We start from the raw sequence: 20,006 nt of genomic DNA on the forward strand, positions 1-20,006 counted from the left end.
ATCCAGGGCCTGGTCAGGCAACAGGGATTCCTCCAAACAATGAAACTTACAGCTATGAGAGCCCAGCACACTATGAGGAGGTGAGCAGTACCTGCATATTTCAAGTGTTCTGAACCTCAAAGTATTGAAGAACCCATAGTTAGTCAGTTCAGACTTCTATAACAATGTCCCATAGAGGAGTGGCTTGGAATCAGTAGAAAACTTTCTCAAAGTTTTGGAAACTGTAATCTAAGATCAAGGTGTAAGCAGGGATTGCTTCTGGTTCCCGTGACAGTCTCTTCTGGGCTATGGGCTGTTGACTACGTGAGTGTCCAAAAGTGACAAAAGGAGAGGGAGTAATCTCTCTGACATCCCTACCTTGTGTTTTTTCTTATTTTTGTTTCTTGGGTTTTTAAAAGTTATTTTAGAATACTGTACCTTTTTTTGAAAGTATTAAGATCTTTTTTAAAATTACATTTTGCACCCTACAGGAGGGTCTTCCAACAGAGAAATCTTTCTGCACTGTATTGTTCTTACCCTCATCTGTCCTTATTGCTCAGATACATGCCAGTTTCCTCTACGTCCCAGCCTTTGCTTAGTACATTATTCCTACCAAGACTCTTTAATATTCATAGAAATAAGTATCTATAGATGGTTTCCTGACATTGTCCTCTCACTTGCTATATAGCTACTTCCCTAGCTCTGACCAAGTCATGCATGGTTTCCTACTTACAAGCAACTCTTTAGGGGACATTACCACCCTTTTCAGCAGTTAGTATTTCTTTTCAAATACTTGCTAATAGAAAGATGCACAAAGAAGAGTAATAGAGAAGCAAGTACTAATCTACTGGGCTCACCCAAGCAATCATTCACTGAGCCAGAATTGTGCTCTGGGCTAACTTGACTCTGCCATGACCTTCAGAGCTAAAGCTCTTTGACCTACATGAGACTTGAGATCAATCCAGCTATTGAATTTTTGGGTATCCTTAGGTTATTAATGTATTCTCCCCCCCTTGATTTCTAATCTTCATAACAGAGAACTCTTGAGTTCTTCATAGTGAGAATTTTGTCTTGAATTTTTCTAGCTGAAACTCCTGGAGTCTTGGCTTCTGTGGCACATGTACTAACTATTGAATATGCCTTGTTCCTAGTTATCTAACACCATCACTACAACCTGGACATGAATTAGGAGATGTCCCTTCTTTTGGCAGAGGCATCCATCTTTGTTAGGTGTGGACACCCTCCTGCTGACCACTTGCCAATGCTAGGCTGTGGTCCAATGCCTGCAACCCACACCTACCTTCCCACTTCCCTCTGCCAATTTTGCTATTTTCATGTACTTTTGTTAGAAAAATATCAACAAAGTTGACTTTTCAGATTCTAGTCCCATCTGTACTAACACAATCTCTTAACTGGAAACATTTGCTAAAAAGAAACATAATCCTCCATCTCTGTGCCCAAAGCATTAAAATACGTGACTTACAATACCCATCATCTTAAGGCAACTATTTTATGTAGACATGATGCTTGTAATTAAATGCATAGATTAATCTTCCAATTTCAATTATGATGTGGCTAAAGATATGAATAATCAGTTATGAGGACTTGCTGTTCTTGCCGAGGACTCATTCAGCTTCCAGTGTTCACATCAGGCTGTTTCAACTATCTGAATTCCGGTTGCAAGGATCTTGACACCCTCTTTTGGCCTCTACAAGCACCTTCACCCATGTGACATACATTCACACAAACACATGGATACACATATACATAAGAATAAATAAAAACACAACTTTTAAAAATTAAATTAAAATACATTATGAGCTTTCTAGAGGCAAATGAGTCCCAGAATGGTACCTGAATGGAAACATTTGCTTAGAGAGATACAGTAAATTGAATTTCATCAGCTCAGAAGCTGGCTTCGGTAGCTATATTATCCACAGTAAGTTGTCACTTTTTTATCTGCTTCATTCTTTTCTCAGATATTTACAGGGAACCCACCAGGCGCTGAGTTACTTTGCAAAGTAAATACAATAGATTCTTTTGCAAATGGTATAGTACTATTAAAGGATAGCAAAGTCAAAGAAAGTGTAAACACCATGGGTGGAAAAGCAGTGTGGCATAAGGTAGGGGAAATGAATACAGGAAGGCCAAATAGTGCTTGTATGAAGTGGAGGCTTGAATTTTTTGCTCCCTATAAAGAATAAGCTCCCACAGGTCTCCATTTGTTTTCGTTTGTATTTTTAACAGGATAGGCTAGGCTTCAATGATTAGAACCTCAGGGTGTTTGTAAACAGAAAACAACAGCAACAACAACAACAACTTACTGCACTATTCCCTTCACAATTTAAATGTGTATTTAAAAAAACAAAACAAAACCTCACAAAATAAATGCATTTCGATAATCACAATGTTTGTGCAAACTGGTTTCCTGCCTGATGACCCTCTGCCTTGAGGGTTGACAGCACTCTTTCTTCATCCCTAATCCTTTTATTCTCTGCTGCATAGTCTGGGTGACATTAGCAAACTATTGTTTACTTAGCATCCCTCCATACACAGTGCCCACCGTTGCTGCTGCTTAGCCAGATTGACTTCCTTAAAACCTCTTGGCAGCAGCCCCTGGAAGACACAGCAGGGAGGCCCTGTGGAGTCTGCTAGCCTACTAACCTGAGCAGGCACTAGGACCGCCCAGACACTGTCTGCAGGCGCGCTTCTCACCCTGTCAGAAGGACTGAGCCGGTTTAGCTGTTACACAAGAAGAGAGCAGCGGGCACCGAGGCTCACACTGCCTCCCTTTTGCAGACAAGAAGGTATAGAGAAGGTATAGACGAGCTATTTATCACTCAGCGTTCGTACAATGTCCGCGTGCCTTTCAATGTTCACGTAATCTGATGCTCTGCAGAGCTGTCCAGCTCTAACGGGTTACTCTATTATTTTATGTTAATTCCCACAGCGGATGGAAGCAACAGTGCCGTAAAGAAATGGGCTAGCTATTCCCTGAGGCTGTGATCTGGAAGCATTTGGAGGTGTAAGTACCTGGTGTCAGATCTCTAAAGCACTGGCTGTGGCGTGTCCCTTGACCCCTTCCCTCCTCACTGAAGGAGCCAATGTGCGGCGGTGCCATCTGCATGTCTCATTCATGAAGAGTAACAGAGGGTGACAGAAACCGCAGGTGATGGGCCTGAAACTCCACTTTGGAGTGACTGTGCTCCTTCCTGAAAGCTGCAGTTTGCTAGAGAGGCTGGGCACAACACACCGTTTGGATTGGAGAGTGGTTTTTCTCAGGTCTGCAGACTGATGGCTTGGTTTCTGCTGCTGTTTTCAAAGCTCACAGCACTGTTTTCTAATCTCTGCTCTGGTGCAGTGTGGGGGTCTCTTCCCGTCTCCTGTATGTCTACAGCTCATACTCTTACCCTAGGGTGGACTTTCAGAAAGCTGATGAGACGTTCATCCCCCAGAGCACAGCCTCAGAAGAGAAAGCTATGTTCTTTATCATGACACTTACGCTCAACAGCACAGTTAGGAGAATGCACATAGAACCATATGAAAAACCAGCAGCCTAAGATTCTCCTCTGTGCAGCAACACGCGTGGTGAGGGAATGGTTTCCTATTAGGAAATCCAAAGGAACACAGTTTTACAAAGAAAAGTGGAATTTTTCTTTAAACAACGTACAAGTCCCTTGAAGAGGCGTTCCAGGGCCTGGTACTGACTCCAGGCACTGAAAACTTTAAGATGTGGTTAGATTGGTTAGGCATGTTGAGTTCTTCAGTAATCCATCTAGATGCATGTGTCTGCTGCCGATTGCAGTAAGCAAATCCATTCAGAGATGTTTATAATACTGAGTTTATTAATAATCAAATCATGGTTGTAAGATAAGTCCAGGGAAAGAAAATAACTGAGATGCACACAAGACATCAGTGTTGTGAGTTCACTGAAAGCACTTATTGAGGAATTTAGAAAATCCTTTTAGCAGATTAAGAAGTTTAATATGTAGATGCCAAGTACCTGACACGTTGAAATTCCCTAAATGAGAACGTGCTCAGTAACAAAACCTTTGAACAGGTGCCTATAGTTCTCCTAAAACATTGTGTTTGACAAGCAGAGACATGGGCTGTAGGGGTACCTACGTTTTACTGGACCATTTCATACTTTTTATGTTTTGAACATAGAGCTCTAATATTTGCCATATAAAAATAGCATATAATATTTAAATGAAGTTAAAAGTGGTGGTAACTATTAATTTGCAGTGTTTCTAGTATGCAATAAATATGCAAAAAGCAAATGTCAATATTCCTTTATAATATTTCTTAGGCAGAGAAAATCATTTTTCAGTGACCACTTCCAGAGTAAGAAAACTCAGATTAGACATACTAATCACCTGTCACTGATTTTTGAACCCAGGATATATTTTAATTTTACTTTTTTGTTATTGATATAGCTTTGGTACATAAGCCTGTAAACTTTGTGTGGCGTTTCCTACACTTTAAAATGATTTTCTGTCTTTCAACTCTGGAAAGTTGACTCTATTCTTTGAATTAAAACTTAGTTTTGAAAACTTGTACCCAACATATAGTGGTCTGCATGCTTATTCTTCGGTTTTATGTGATATGCATTGTGTTGTGTGAACGTAATTGGTTCCCATAGGCTCAAAGGGAGTAACACTACTAGGAGGTGTGGCTTTGTTGAAGGAAGTGTGTCACTGTGGGGGGCAGGCTTTGAGGTCTGTTTTGCTTAAGCTTCTCTGGATGTAACACACAGACCATTCTCCTGTTACCTATAAGATGTAGGACTCTCAGCTGCTTCTCCATCACCATGTCTGCCTGCATGCTGCAGTGCTCCTCGCCATGATGCTAACGGACCGAATCTCAACAGATGCCATGGTCATGGTGTCTCTTCACAGCAATAGAACACTGACTAAGACATGTATTATTATCTGTGTCTTACCACAGATCATTTAAAAATTGATTGCATGTAGATTCAATATGTGGGAAGTTATCCCAAGAACACAGATGTTATTCAGCATTGGCTACTCTTCTCAGAAAACAGTTCCTCCTCCTGAACTTCAGTCTTTAACTGAGGTCTACTGGGAGAACCTGACTAGCTGCACGCGATGGGTGCAAAGCTCGGAGGAAGTCTGGAATTGCAGAGCTTAAGCTGAAGAATAATATACACAGGCTAATACCAATTTGTTACAGTGTGAAAGCCACATTCATCTGGTGACTGCTCAGAGGGGAAGCCTTTGATACACAGAGAGGTCTACTGTCTGAGATTTAAGTAGATCAACATTGTCTGGATCCCAAGGACAACAGTCAGATGGACAATTATGACTCACTTTTTATTTAAAAGAGATTTGGCAAATAGTGAACTTGATTTTTTTTTAACATTGGCATTTTTTTCCTAAAACAACATTCTCCAATATGCGTTTTCTGTAGTTTTTACATCATCTAATCCCTCAACCCTCTTCACATTCCTTTGCTATTACAACTGACTTTCGTTTTATGTGCTTAGCACCTGCCCTTGGCTTAGAAAACAATGGTCCCCAGGATTAATCACAGAAAAATAAAGTCAAACAGAGTCAACTTCTAATAGGAATCTGAGGATGGGAGAAGGCAGTGTTCATTGAACGGATAAAGAAGAGATTTTCAGAAGTGAGAAACTGCCCTTCTGGATTCTGGCAGAAAGAAAATCACAACTTACACATGAATTTTTGAAGAGCGGTTGCCCTACATAAGCCACAACAGGCTGAAATTTTGTGTAACTTGAGATTTTTCTTTTGCAAGCCAATTATACTTTTCACTTATTAAACAAAACACTGAAAGGGAAACCACTGAGAGCACAGTGGTGGGATCATGTTCCCACTGGCATGAGCCAGGAAAAACAATGCTACCCATTTTGTTGCAGTATAGCAAAAAGAGAAAGTTACTATGTACCTAGCTTTGAGCAAAAAGGTATTGTCATTTCCAGAATTAGTTCTCATAAAGAAGGAGTTTGACCAGTGCCTAGTCCCACTCCTGTAATCCCAACTTGAGATGCTGAAGCAGGAAGATTACAGGCTCAAGTCAAAACCGGGCTACATAGTGAGTTCTAGGCCAATGGGAGCCGCACAAGAAAACATTGCTTCATAAACACTGGATACAAAGAAAAGAGGATAATGAAGATGAAGAAGAAAATGGAGGCAGATAAGGAGAAGGAGGAAAGGTTTTGAAATATGTGAAATCCAGCTTTTGAGAATAAAACCAGTGAAAAATATGTGCAATGCATTTGTTGCTAAGCAGGTTAATTCAGAATATCGTTTTGATATCTTCTTCCTGCTTCACATAACTATGCAGACGTGACTGTCACTACTATATTCTTACTTGGCCTGAGGTCTTAGACTAAACAGGAAAAAAGAAAGAGAACCTGAGTGTCAGCATTCATTCTCTCTGAACCTGACTGTGGCTAGAATGTGACCAGTTGCCTCTTGCTACTGCTGCTGTGACTTTCTTGTCAGGATGGGCTCTCCTCAGACTTTGCCAAATATTTTGCATGATAACGAGAAAATAGTGAATATACATTCCCACTATCAGTGGAAAGAGACAGCACTACTTGTGAATCTTCCAGAAAATACAACCAATCAAAATGCAGAACTATAGAGCCAAGTAGAGCCTGATACCTCCACCTGGACCTCAGCTTTGAGGAAGAAGAATGGAAAGACTGTAAGGGGCAGGGGTACAGGGAGTTGCTGTGAGTTAGTGTCTCTGAGGAATACAGGAAGCTACACTCATAAAATCTCACCGGCTAAACATAAGTCAACAGGGACAACAATAGACGGGGACAGCTGATGAGGCCTCAACACTACACAAAGAACTCCAGACAGCTAAGGAATGCTGAGACACACTGATTGGTTACATACTACCAAATGGTCATCCCCCAAACATACACACACACATATGTGTGTGCAATTACTGAAAAAGGAGGCCATGAATTTGAAGGAGAACAAGGAAGGGTATATGTGAGTGTTTAGAGGGAGGAAAGGAAAGGAGGAAATTATTACATAGTTACATTATAAGCTGAAACATTTAAAAAGACTGCATTGACATGGATTTTTCTGGTCTGCTTTAAAACCATAAACACTGTGGTTGACCAGTGTTAATTATGATGCTATTTTCCCAGGGAACAGTAATCTGAGGTTAATGTACCCAGCAGGTTAGACTCATATCCCATGGCTAAACTGTGCATACCCAAACTTGGCTCTGCTCATTAAAGACAACTTGAGGAATTCAATACGACTAAGCCTGGCACAGCATGATGTACAGCACAGAGTTCAGATTCACGTTGATGAAGCAAGTTCATGGATGAAGAAAGTAGTTCGTTGCCTACTGGAACCATTCACATCTAAATACTTGAGATTTTTGTCATCTCCTCATTGAGCACTTAAGATATATACATGTGTGCAAATAACCACATTTATATACCAAACCAACTGCCTGAGTTAATTTAAAATATTTTTTTCATACAGTATATTATTTCTCCTTCCAAGTTGTCCCAGATTCCACCCCTCCCTATCCACCCCAATTCACATCCTTTTAGAGTTAGTTTTTAAGTGGGAAATTAAGGTGTCATGATTTAATTTTTTTCTTCCATCACTTCTAATAACACAGGGACAGCAACAAATATTTCAGAAATGTCATCTCATTGAAAATCAAACTAGGATGGAATATGCTAGATGCAGACAAAGCTATTTTATCAAAAATTTAACATGTAAATTTGCATTTTTGAGTAAATTTTTTTGAGAAAAAGGCTAGGTGTGTGTGTGTGTGTGTGTGTGTGTGTGTGTGTGTCCTCATGCATGCATGGCTCTGATAGGTCTAGATTTATTATGATACTCTTCAGAGTGACAGCCATAGATAAATTAATAAATTCAGATTAAAACCTTGTGCAGAACTATGAAAGAGCTGCATCCTGTGAAGGTGTAGGATGTGGTAAAGAAAGGTTTTCTGAGCAACCATTCAACTAATGAGAGAACCAGAACAGGAATTTTAAATTTAATTTCTAAGACATTTCCCAGCTTCTTTTAAGACTCACTTGCATTCTAGATTGTGAAGACTTGCCTGTTCCAGAAGTGTGCCTTCATCTCTTTGGTCTTCATCTCTTTTCTTTCTTCTTTTTTTAAAAACATTACTTATTGAGATTGAATTTTATTATAATCATCAATTATTATCTATTTAAATATTCCTGTTATTTGGCTATTATTTTTAAGGTAACCATGGAATTTATGCTTATTGCAAATACAAACATTAGAGGTATGGAAATCAGAGGGATTTTTGGAAGCCCACTATTTTCATGTGAAATAAATTCCAGAAAATAGCAGCTGTTGCTGAATATGTTCAAAGTTGAATAAGAGCTGAAGTGATGTCTCAGTGGGTTAGGGCTCTTCCCTTTCTTTCAGGAACCCAGCTTCTGTTACCAGCATTCACTTCTGGTGGTTTACAATTGCCTGTAACTCACTCACGTGCCCAAACCTCCTCACATCCCCACATCCCCACACACAACACACACACTCCTTTTCTCCCTGTGTCTCAACAGTGACTACCTTCATGTGAGTGTGTGTTTCATAGAGAGTCAGAATGCTCATTTCCCAAAGGTGCTTAAACTTATTGAAGGGAACCTTCTGATTAAAAGGAAATGAAAACAATGGAAACCTATTCATCTGTCAAGAAAACCAACAGATTTCTATACATTTTGGAATATCTTTAGTGTTATTTATCTATCTCCGTATTTCTTCCTCTACCCTGTCCTCCCATCTTGACCCAAAGTCTGACAATGAGTTAAGTCTTTGGATCACACATGATAGAAGGGTAAAACCAAGTGGTTGGTCTTCTGTCCTCCACATATGTACCATGGCAAGTGTGTGTGAACACTCACCACACATGCAAACACACAGAGCACACACACACACACATACACACACAGTGTAATTTTAAAAGAAAACAATTGTAACATTATTTGATGGAATTTGTTGTGTTCTAATGTAGTATCTGTATCGACTGTACCACAGTGGATAGTCTATATAACATTATATTTGTAAAGTTTCTATTTATTGGTTGAATAAATAGAGCACAAAACATTAGTATAAAGAAGTTTGGCAAATTCACGGGAGGGTAGTTAAAACAGAAGGCCAAGAAAGACAATTTTAAATATTTATCTAAAAAGAATTGCAGGACAAGATAGTAGAGAAGAACACAGAGAAGTCAAATTCTAGGGGCAAAAGGCCTGCTGTTTCTTGGTACAAAGACCCCTCCCTAAAACTGATGAGTTGGCATACCCCTGATCAAGGTAGGGAGGAAGGAGGCCACATCCTAAATACACTGGAACTAGACTGTGGAACAATACTGAAGACAGAATACTGGTGTTACTGTAAATGCAAAGATGAAGTAAAACTAGAATATGTTAGATGGGGAAATGAGGGAGGAATCTAACTTACAGAGAAATTGTTAGAGGAATTGGTAATTGCATTAGTAACTTCAGATTTCAATTCAAGTTCAAATGTTGTAAATTTTGTCTTTAGAAAAATAAAAGAAGGGCCTGGAGAAATGGCACAGTGGTTAAGAACACTTGATTGTTTTTTCCAAACACCAGATTGAGATTCCCCAGCACACACATCAGGTAGCCCACAACTGCATGTAATTCTAGTTCCTGTGTATGTGCGGTGTACCTAAACTCATGTAGGGACTCACATGTATACATATGAAAACAAGCAAATTAATCAGTAAATAAACAATAGAAAGAACATTTTATAAAGCCGATTAACCCATGCATAGCAGACAAGTAACAAAAACAAACAAACCAGTAGAAATTTCATCAATGGAAGCAAAAAATTTGCCCTATCAGTGAATATGGTACTATATATGAATTACTCATCTTGAATTTAAAAGAGAATCCCCGACTGGAAAGATGTCAGTGGCTAAGAATACATGCAGCTCCTACAGAGGATGGGAGTTCAAGCCCCGGTGTCCATATCTGAAGGCTCCCAACTGACTGTAATTTGGTTCCAAGACATTTGACACCTCTGGCCTTTATGGACACTGTAATTACACACACACACACACACACACACACACACACACACACACACACATACACGTGCAAGCTTGAATAAGAAATTTAAACAAGATATCCCCCTAATATTCCCTTCTTTTAAAGAAATATTTTTAATACATGGTGGAATAAAAAAATTGTAAGTGAGGTTGATCTTGCCTTCATTAACAACTACCTAGTTCTTTCTGTTTGCTGTTATAGCCCCGGAGAGGCAACATGAATTTCTAAGGAACTTTGTGTTCCTTTTTAGGATAATACAAGAAACAAATAAGCAAGAAGGAGTATTTTGTATTTACCTGTATGCAAAGCTGAGAATCTTACCAGAAATTTAATTTTCTGCTTGGAGATTTTCTTACAAAGACAGATTTCTAGAACTGGAAGGTCAGATCCTATGCAGAATATTTAGTAAACACTGTGTAATAAATAGAGGGAGGGAAATTAATCCTTAGTGACTTTTCTGCTTATTTGTATCATTATTTCCATAGATTGAGATGGCCTTGTGTATTTAGTTCCCCTTTTGCCCAAAAAATAGTATCTGGGATTACTACTCATTTCCAAGGGTATTTAGAATAAAGAAAAAAAGTGAATTCCCCAAATCAGAAATACAGGTGTTGACTAAGATCATGCCTAACAAATACACAGTCCTCCATCACCCACCTTTGGGTATTAATCATTCCTTATTAGCAAGCACAGTAAGTGACTCTTATGTTCTATTTTTTTGTGTTCCTTGGTTTCTTTTTGTTGTCTATCAAGCTTAGTTTTCATAGTAAAGTTGACATGCTCTTCTCTGAGATTCGTTTTAAAATCTTGAGTTGGCATAAGAAGCATCACTTTTACTATTAAAATACTGGTCATTTTTAATTTGTATTGAAGACATTTAATTTGGCAACAGCGATTTTAGGAACAAATTGACATTATTAAACAAGGGATTGTTAATATACTGAAATATCTCCCAGATACTTCTAAATGAATATTGCATCATGAATAATTGTAGTAGGTGAATATCATGGCAAAAAATACAGTTAAGACTTAAAAGTTCATAAAGTAATGGTAAAAGGTACAATTCAATTCACCAGTAAAATATAACCATCTGTAGCTTACAAACATTCAGAATATATCCCAAAACATATAAAAGATTACATAAAATAAGAATAAGTGAAAAATCCACAATATTAGTGAAAAAATTGATCATAGACCTGTCAAATTTGGGGCAAGAATTAAGAACAGTGAAATTTTGAGCAATGTAAGTTAAGTTTTATCTGGGAGGTCCACAGCCAATAAAGCATTCTTCTGCGCATGGGCAAGTATTCTGCATAAACAGTAAGAAAGGGGGAGGCTACAACACAAAACAAGTCTCAACAGATGAGAAAGATCAATGTACACAATTAAAGCCATTTAATCACAACAAGAAAATGCCTCTTTACACTAACTTTACACTATACTGTCATTCTTCTTCAGAGCCATTTTCTTTCAAACCATCACAGGTGACCATAACACATTGTGGACAAGTTCTCATTTTCAAGGTTAAATAATAACCCATAATTGGATTTTAAGATAAAAGAGAAAAGGCCAAAAGAAGTTGTTGGGTTCCCTGGACCTGGAGTCACAGGTATTTGGGAGCCTGTTGAGTGCTGGGAATTGAACTCAGGTCCTCTGCAAGAGTGTACATGCTATAATAACTAAGAAGTTTTTCCCCACTTTTTAAATTTTAAATGACACATTATTGGACATATTTACAGGGTACAATGTGATAGTTTGATGCGTTTATAGTGGCCAGTGAGAAATCAGGTAACTAGCAATTCTGTCTTATTTGTTGAGAACATTTGAAACTCTCTCCACACTTTTTATAAGATGCACAGCAATGCTTTGGTGTAGAACCATGGTAAAGCCTTTGCCTAGGATTTGTGAGAACCTAGATTCCATCTCTAGAAATGCACACATGCACGTGTGTGTGTGTGTGTGTGAATTGCTACACTTGTGCTAATGTGCTATAGAACACTAAAAATTAATCTCCGTATCCTTATTTTCTTAATAAAGAAAATCTTCTACTAACAAAAACACCAGTCAAATTCATTATTGAAAGAATTTCAGGGTATCTGGCATCATATTTTAAATTTGTGCTTATACCTATGTTACTTCCATTATTGTTTTGCCCTTTACTTCCTATATAAACTGTTCAAAATAAACTTGTAATAAAGAACTTTTTATGACCCCAAGATCACTCCAATGATCATTTTCTAAATGTTTACTCATTTAGGACTTGCCATTTTATCTAAATCCAAACTTAATTGACAGTTTTTTTGTTCTGTGGCACTTTGTCAGTCCAAGAGGGATGGGGGAGATTTCTCATCTGAGTGTTGAATATGCTCCTGGATAAAGAATGACACCATGGTATGTCTTAACAAGAAGGAAGTTTTAGAAAAGATACAAATCTTGTATCTTTCTATGTGGATGTCAGAAGTCATCTATCTGAAGTACAAATGGCTCAATTAAACAGCAATTGCCTTTAGCAGAATAATCACTTCAGTGTTGCTTCAGGAGTTAAAGCAGATCACAACACTGGATGGAAAGGCCATGTACTCTGGTATTCTTCAGGCTGCTTTTGGATCATGGAAGTTTCAACAACATTTTTCCTATGCTAATGTAATCTGACTTTTCAGTTTTAAAATATTTAAATTGATGTTTCTAAGGGAGTTTTGAAAAACCCCACCAACATTCCCAGTTTAGAGTTCCATATTATAACATCCCAGATCTGGAAAGGAAAGCCATGTTTTTGTGACTCCCAAACTGCTGTTATGTTAGTATATAATTTTGTTGAAATGCAATTTCTAAAATAAAACTCAAAACTCTAAGATAAATATAAAATGAATGAATGTAAAAGATTCTTCTTAACTCATTTGTTAAGATAGCAGAAGATGTTTAGAAATCACTTGAGAAACTAGTTTATGCTGACACTTGTAAACACAAGGAGTAGGAGGATATGTTTTAACAAGAAGTATCCTTTGGTGACATATGTTCCCGAAGGTAAAACTTACCTTTATTTCTACAACACAAAAGTCTGTAAGTTAACTGAAAATTAGCAGGTAACATCATTAAATCTGGGACTTTTAAGAAATAATAAATAATGAGATCATGTAAGCCATTCCCTCAAACAATCTTGAGTGCCCTTTTTCTGCATGTCTTATTGGACATCATTTCTGCTTGTCATCTTGTTTCTTGGCTTGGGGAGGGGATGATCAACTATGCCTATGATCCAGTCGACTGCCTGTTTCTTGTGTCATGCCTTATTGCAAAGTAGATTAAATTTGATTGTTTCTATAGATGCATCAAAAGCACTCATTAATTATGTGGTTCTCCTTGGCTTTGCCATTCTAGGGTTTTAAAGAACCACTGACACCATGAAACTCACTTGTAGCTGAAAATGTTATTAAGAAATTCTGTGTTAGATGTCTAACCTCTCTTAATCGTCTATTCTAAGATTACACAACCAATTCCCAAACATTCTTTCTTCTATGTTTCATTAGTATTATCTTCACATTTTGATGAATTCTTCCTTATAAATATGTCCTAACTTTGCTGAAGTATGCAGCATGCCTGGAGTCACCTCTTTACTTGGTTCTGTGATTAGGAAGCAGGTACTCAACTGGTTGTTTTCTTGGAAACGTTGACAGTTCTAAATACATTCTTAAATGATGAACTTCCATACTTTATTAGATAAGAATTATTTTCAAGGGGCTGGGGAGATTGCTTATTGGGTAAGATTCTTGCTTTGCAAGCATGGAGACCTGAGTTCAGATCTCTACCACGCATGCATGTGTGGAATGGCATGGCTGTTCAATTCCTATAACCCAAGTGCTGGGTGGGGAATTGAGAAATGGGGAAGGGGGATTTCTAGGGCTTGTTGGATAAAAGTTTAGTGCCAGGTTCAGTGAACTACCCTTTCTCTTGGGAACAAGGCAGAGAGTGACAGAGTAATACATCTAGTATCCACCTCTGGTTTGCATGTATGTACAGGAGTGCATACTCCATACACAGATGACACACACACACACAGCGAGAGAGAGAGAGAGACAGAGAGAGAGACAGAGAGAGACAGAGACAGAGACAGAGAGACAGAGAGACAGAAAGAGAGACAGACAGAGACAGAGACAGAGACAGAGACAGAGAGAGAGAGAGAGAGAGAGAGAGAGAGAGAGAGAGAGAGAGAGAGAGAGAGAGAAAGGGATTTCCTCTAAATGACATTCCAAGTTTATATTCGGTTAATACATGGATTTATTCCATTATGTCCAGTTACAAATGGACTTGGAGGCTTACTCACCCTAAGCAGGTAACTCATTACAATGGAAAATAAGTAGACTAGAAATATTTGATTCAAAATAAAAATTGAGTCAGTGAAACTTCCACACCATTTAGAACACTTTTGTTAACTTCAGTTTACAAAACTGCTGTCTACTAAGAAAAGAGTTAACTATAATGGAAGAAGAAATCATACTTGTTGCATCAATAAGAAACTTGTTTTGCATTGGCTTTACTGAAGCTAGGAGTACACAAGTATATAGTCAGAGAAAGTGGGTTTCTACCCTCACCTGAGAAAACAGCAACAACTTTATTGACCAAATAGCTCAACCTTTATTAACAGTATCAGTTATGGGATATGTATGCTCAGATGATATTAAATATGAGAAGTTTATAAAAGTATCAAGAAGAATGATCATATTATATTTTCTTTATACTTTTGGTACATTATCTTGGGATCTTTCCACATACCTCTTGTGTTGTGTTTATCCATGGCTATTTTTGCTAATTTTGGGATCTTTTCTAGAATGTGGGCAAATAATAATCTGTATTTTCAAAATTCAACCCAGTATCTGGAGAAGATAGATGGTCAATATGTGTTTATCAGGCTTCTTTAGCTCTATCTGGATAGAAATCACAGATAAGCAAGTAACAGCTCCTTTTGTGTTGATAGCCCCAGAGGCTTGCACAATGGGCGTCCAAACCCAGAAGCTTTAAGGGCTAAGCTGTGAGAATTAGAGGCTTATGACACTTATATTTTCAATGCCAGAGGCTAATTGCTGTAAGTGCTCAGGTATTTATTCCCCTAGGCTCAGGGTGCCAGCACTTAGTGACTAGAGCACAACTTCTAAGTGCTGAGGATGGAACCCTAGATTCTATCCTTGGCACTTCCATGAACTCATCTGCTGACTGAGGCGGGCAGTATTTGTAGCAGCAGCTCCTACTCTTGGTTCTGCACAGGGTCTCTCTTCTCTATCATGTCTCACCTCTCAATACGTCTACTTTCTGTCTAGTTCAAGGTTCTGCCCTCAGTTATTCTCTCTGACTCTTCAACCATCACCTAGTGTTATATGTTGGAGTTTTGGGCTTAGGGAGGGGCTTACGTTTTCTTGTGGCTCTGAAAACTTAGCAACCTTTTGGCATTGCAATGCTGAACTTTGAGTACCGGGGTCCTCAGTTCCTGTTGACGATGTTCATTCTTCAGCTGATCCCCCATTGCCACTGCCATTGCAATTGGGAAGCTCTGGACTTTGTCTCCCCTTTGTACAATCCGCTTAGCCTGCTATGTCTGTTATAAAGACCATAGTAGATTAAAAACAATCTGGTAAAAGTCTTTATTGGAGCTTATGTTGCAACACCAAGGGTTAGTACAAGAGAGAAGGCCCCAAACTATCATGGAGGTCATAGCAAATAACCTGTTTATTCTGCCAGAAGAGGGTGTCCCATCCCTTTGTGTGGACTGTAATTCCACAGAGCACAGCTTTGAGTATATACAGCTTCCAGTTAACTACAAGCCCTTCCTAAAAACCAATCACAAGTTGTACATGGATACAACCTCCTTTCTATTCATCACAAACGATTGCAGGTGGCGGTTTTCTTTCTCCTGGATACTGCTAAGGACTATGACAAGGTCCAGAGTGACTACAAGCAAGGTCACTTGTAGCATCTGAAGGTAGGGGTCACATAGAGATCATGACTTAAATGACATTTTCTGGTGTTGATACAGGTTGCAGTAGTTTTGTTTGGAGCAAGCCTCCCAAAGCAAAGTCTGTGTCTTCAGGGGCATTTGCCCTTACTGGGTTCTTTGTAGTTGGAGCACAGTTTCCTCCAGGTCTTTTTGATGTGCTCACAGCTCCTAGGATGCCATGAAGATAGCATAGCAAGTCACCAAAGTGGACTATTTGGTTGACAGCTCACCATATAAGGCAACCAGACACAGGTATATATCTGTCAGCTGTCAATCAAGGTTTTAAAAGACCACAGCAGACATTTTTGTTCCCCTCAGGGAAGAGTGCTAACAACAAAGGAGCATGAAATTAACATTCTTAACAGTGCTTAATGATGCTTAATCCTTAGACAGATGCTCTCAGCTAGAGGTGGGTCCCTCTAGTCTTACAGACTCAACAAGTGAATAAATGAATGGCTCTAGATATATGAACTCACTAAGGAAAAAATTCTTGCTTGATTTTCTTAGATATGTGAACTTGTTATTTTAAATAAAATTGACTACATTTAGATTATTTGACTAACATTGAATAGGAAAGATTTTTAAGATAATTATAATTATCAATATGTTCAGGTCTTATTGAACTTGACTGTATATAAAACATCCCTATACAAAAGAGGTATTAACTATAGTTTCTGCTTTCTGTAAATTTGTGACAAAGATGAAAAATGGAAATGTGTTCTTAAATACATTCCAATTACCAAACCACACAATAAAAAAGAGTCACCAGAGAAGAAACAGCACACACACTGTGCCAGACTCCGTTGATGGTACTTAGATGATTAACCACAGACTCACACTTGTTCTTTAGCAGCGATTTCTTGATATTTATTTTGTGCGCATCTGCCTTTAAAGGTACTGGTGATACTTTACCTGTAAGAAGAACTAGAAAGGAGAAGATGTAATTAATGTTTATTGATCACCTACCACACCCCAGGCATTGCAAATGCTACACCATGCACTTTAAATGTTCTTTCATTCACAAGGATTTTCATTCAGTAGGTACTTTTCAGAAACTCTGAATGAGAACACTTAGGCAAGGTAATTTTGCTGTGGGATAGATCATATAAAATAAGCCATCTACTTTAGCTATATAGCCCAGTGAATGTTCAAGAATGCATATCTGAGTGTAACCACCGCTCTAGTCAAGGCCAAATAGTATCAGTCTTCTATAAAAATTACTTTGCAGTTAACCCTTGCCTTAGTTTGCCCTTGTTATGCTCTTGGTCGCTGTAATATAATTTGCTCCTTCTGGAATTCCAGGCTACTTTCATTCAGTGAAATGTTGTTTGGATATGCTTAAATCCTTGCACATATCCACAGCACAAGTTTTGCTTTGGTTTCTCTCGACTTCCTAACAGTATTATATCACACAAATAAGCAAACTTTTTTTTGTCCTTATCCTACTGCTTTATGTGTAGAAAAAGTTGCTATAATCTTTTATTTTCAAGTCTTTGTATAGACATGTTAGTATTTCTCTTCATGCCTTTGTATTACTGATGCTCCCGAATTCAGGCCTGTTAGTGAGTACACTGTGGCTTCCATTTTCACTCCTCTGATAAACACTGCTGCTGACCTTATTTATGTAGGCACATCTGTCATGTTTCTATCTACTTTTAAGTGATGCTTATTCAAATAATTTTGCCCACATAGATATCTAAGCATTCTCTCCACAGTATAGATATGAAATGTTTATAAAATATAAAATAAATGTTTTGGAAATACATTTTCTTTTTCTAAAATTTGACATTTTATTTTATAACAGATCCCTTTCTCATAATGAAATGCTTTAAATTGCTAATGCCCCATTTATCCACTTTTCTTTTTCTGTTTTATTGACAGTGATTATTATAAAAGCTAATGCATCTCACAGCTGCTCCTAAAAAGTTGCAATTACTCAAGTGACTCTTTACAAGTCAGTGAAAATAAGACTTGTCCTCTAACAGATGACCCCAGCTATGCTCTTTATCATCTAGTCCCAGGAAAATGAAACAGCTCCAAACTCCAATATCTAAATAGGAAGAATTCTAGAACCTCAGGGTTGGGAAGAAAATGACATGGTGTTCTTTCCATTTCTCTATTGGATAAATATTTTGCAATCAGGTCATTTTTCTAATGCACACTTTTAATTATAGGCAGCCACATGGTATAATCCATGTAGATGTTAGAACGGGAGAGGAAATGAGGAACCTCTCACCATTTTTTCATCCACAGGACACCTGCCTGAGTCACACAGCTCGACAGCTGAACATCTCATGTCAGAGCATTGCACTCACACTCTTTCAAGTGGAGCCAGGCCTCCAGAGCAGCTAAAGTAACCCTGTAAGACCAGAATGACATCTCTCTAGGCAGGTAGCATTAGGCATGCATGCTGGATTGGAAATTTGGGCAAATCACTTAAGAGCCCTGAAATGCGGTCTTCCTCAACTATGAAACTCAAAGCCTGGGCTACCTTTCTTATGTGTAAACGCTGGGTAAGAGACGATGACTTTTTTCTTAAGGACTGATGATATGAAGGGTGAAATGGAAGAAGAAATGCTCTTTTCTTTGCTTCAGTTTTATTAACGGGGTGGGGGAGGGGAGAGACAGCCAAGAAATTGATAGAAAATGAAGAGAAGATTAGCAGTTGGTCTTTGTTTTAATAAATCCTACTCATGTTGGGGGGTTCTCCGGAGGCCCCCTGGGTCGATGTTGGAGAGGGTAGAATGCACTGTTCGACAGTCTCGCAGCCTCTCTGGAGCCCAGGGACAATCAGACACAACAGGGAATTCGAGGAGTCAGTAAGATCTCATTTATTGTTTAATAGAAAAGCCCTCTTAAAGAAAAAAACCACAGGACAGGAAAAGTATTACCCATTTTTTTTTTGGTTTTTCGAGACAGGGTTTCTCTGTATTATTTTTGGAGGCTGTCCTGGAATTCACTCTGTAGACCAGGCCAGTATTCCTATTATGTATCTAGTGTCCCATTCCTTCTCGGGCACGGACAGTTAGTGTGATGACCTCATCTGGTGTGAGTTTGGGCAGCCAATTGGTTTTCTTAGTAAACACTTGAAGCCTCACCTCTGTAGCTTCCTCCAAGCACCATCCATCTTGTAATGGTGCTGGTTATCACTTTGGGCCACTCCCTCTTTTGGTGGGACAGTCATCAGCTTGGGACACTCCCCCTTCTGCCAGGACATGATCTGTGCTCCTCCACATACTCAGTCTTCTGGGAAATAGCAACCATTTAACTGTGGTCTACTTTAGAAGTAGCAGTTTATTTCGGAGGTCATGAACATGGGATAAAGGACCTAAGAACCATGTGGTGTCACAATTACTTTCAAACACATGACAAACACTTACTAAAGAATCTAATACCATTTTATGGGACCATTAAAATTCTGAATGAATGATTCCAAATTTAAACAACACATAAAAAGACAAGAAGTTTTATCTGCTTCCCTCTGCCAATTTGCCACCCTGCTCCCTCCACCTCGCTACGCCAGCCTGTCCTGAAGTGTAACAGTTCTTTGTACTTAGTGTTTCTTCATGTGGATGGAGGCAGAGTCATCTATACTTTCCCCGTTTCTGTGATAACAAAACTTAGTATGATGTAGATACTGCTAAGCACACACTAGCTTTACATGTGTACACATACAAAGTCGCCTATGAGCAACAGAGTTCCCAGGATGCAACCCTAAGAACTTTTTCAATGGTATGCAATATGTTGCTTAACAGAACTGTGCAAGCACTGATATAGATGAAAAATGGCCTCTCTCCTGGCTCCATGGCTTGGTTTTTGAACCTACAGGCAGAAGGTGACGGTAGATTAAAACCCCCAGTGCAGTTTTTGAAGTCTTATTCTAGAGTTGAACTACTTGTGAAAACAAGCTCTGAGGATTCTGACACTCTTCCTTCTGGCAAAATCTGTCTTGAGGGGTTGGTGCTAGCC

General features: G+C 38.6%; 1 protein-coding gene across 1 annotated transcript in view; it reads left to right on the top strand.

Annotated features, from left to right (window-relative positions):
- The first annotated feature begins 2,693 nt into the window (after nucleotides 1–2,693).
- Nucleotides 2,694–20,006, top strand: part of Rab27b (RAB27B, member RAS oncogene family) — a 145,030-nt gene continuing 127,717 nt past the window's right edge. Inside the window, exons 1-2 of the mRNA XM_040741633.1 lie at nucleotides 2,694–2,797; nucleotides 2,930–3,004. The gene's annotated coding sequence lies outside the window, so the exon portion shown is untranslated. The remainder of the gene's footprint in view (nucleotides 2,798–2,929; nucleotides 3,005–20,006) is intronic.

The sequence above is a fragment of the Mesocricetus auratus genome, unplaced genomic scaffold (assembly GCF_017639785.1).
Source record: "Mesocricetus auratus isolate SY011 unplaced genomic scaffold, BCM_Maur_2.0 Super-Scaffold_6730, whole genome shotgun sequence".
In the NCBI taxonomy this organism is placed as follows: Eukaryota; Metazoa; Chordata; class Mammalia; order Rodentia; family Cricetidae; genus Mesocricetus; species Mesocricetus auratus.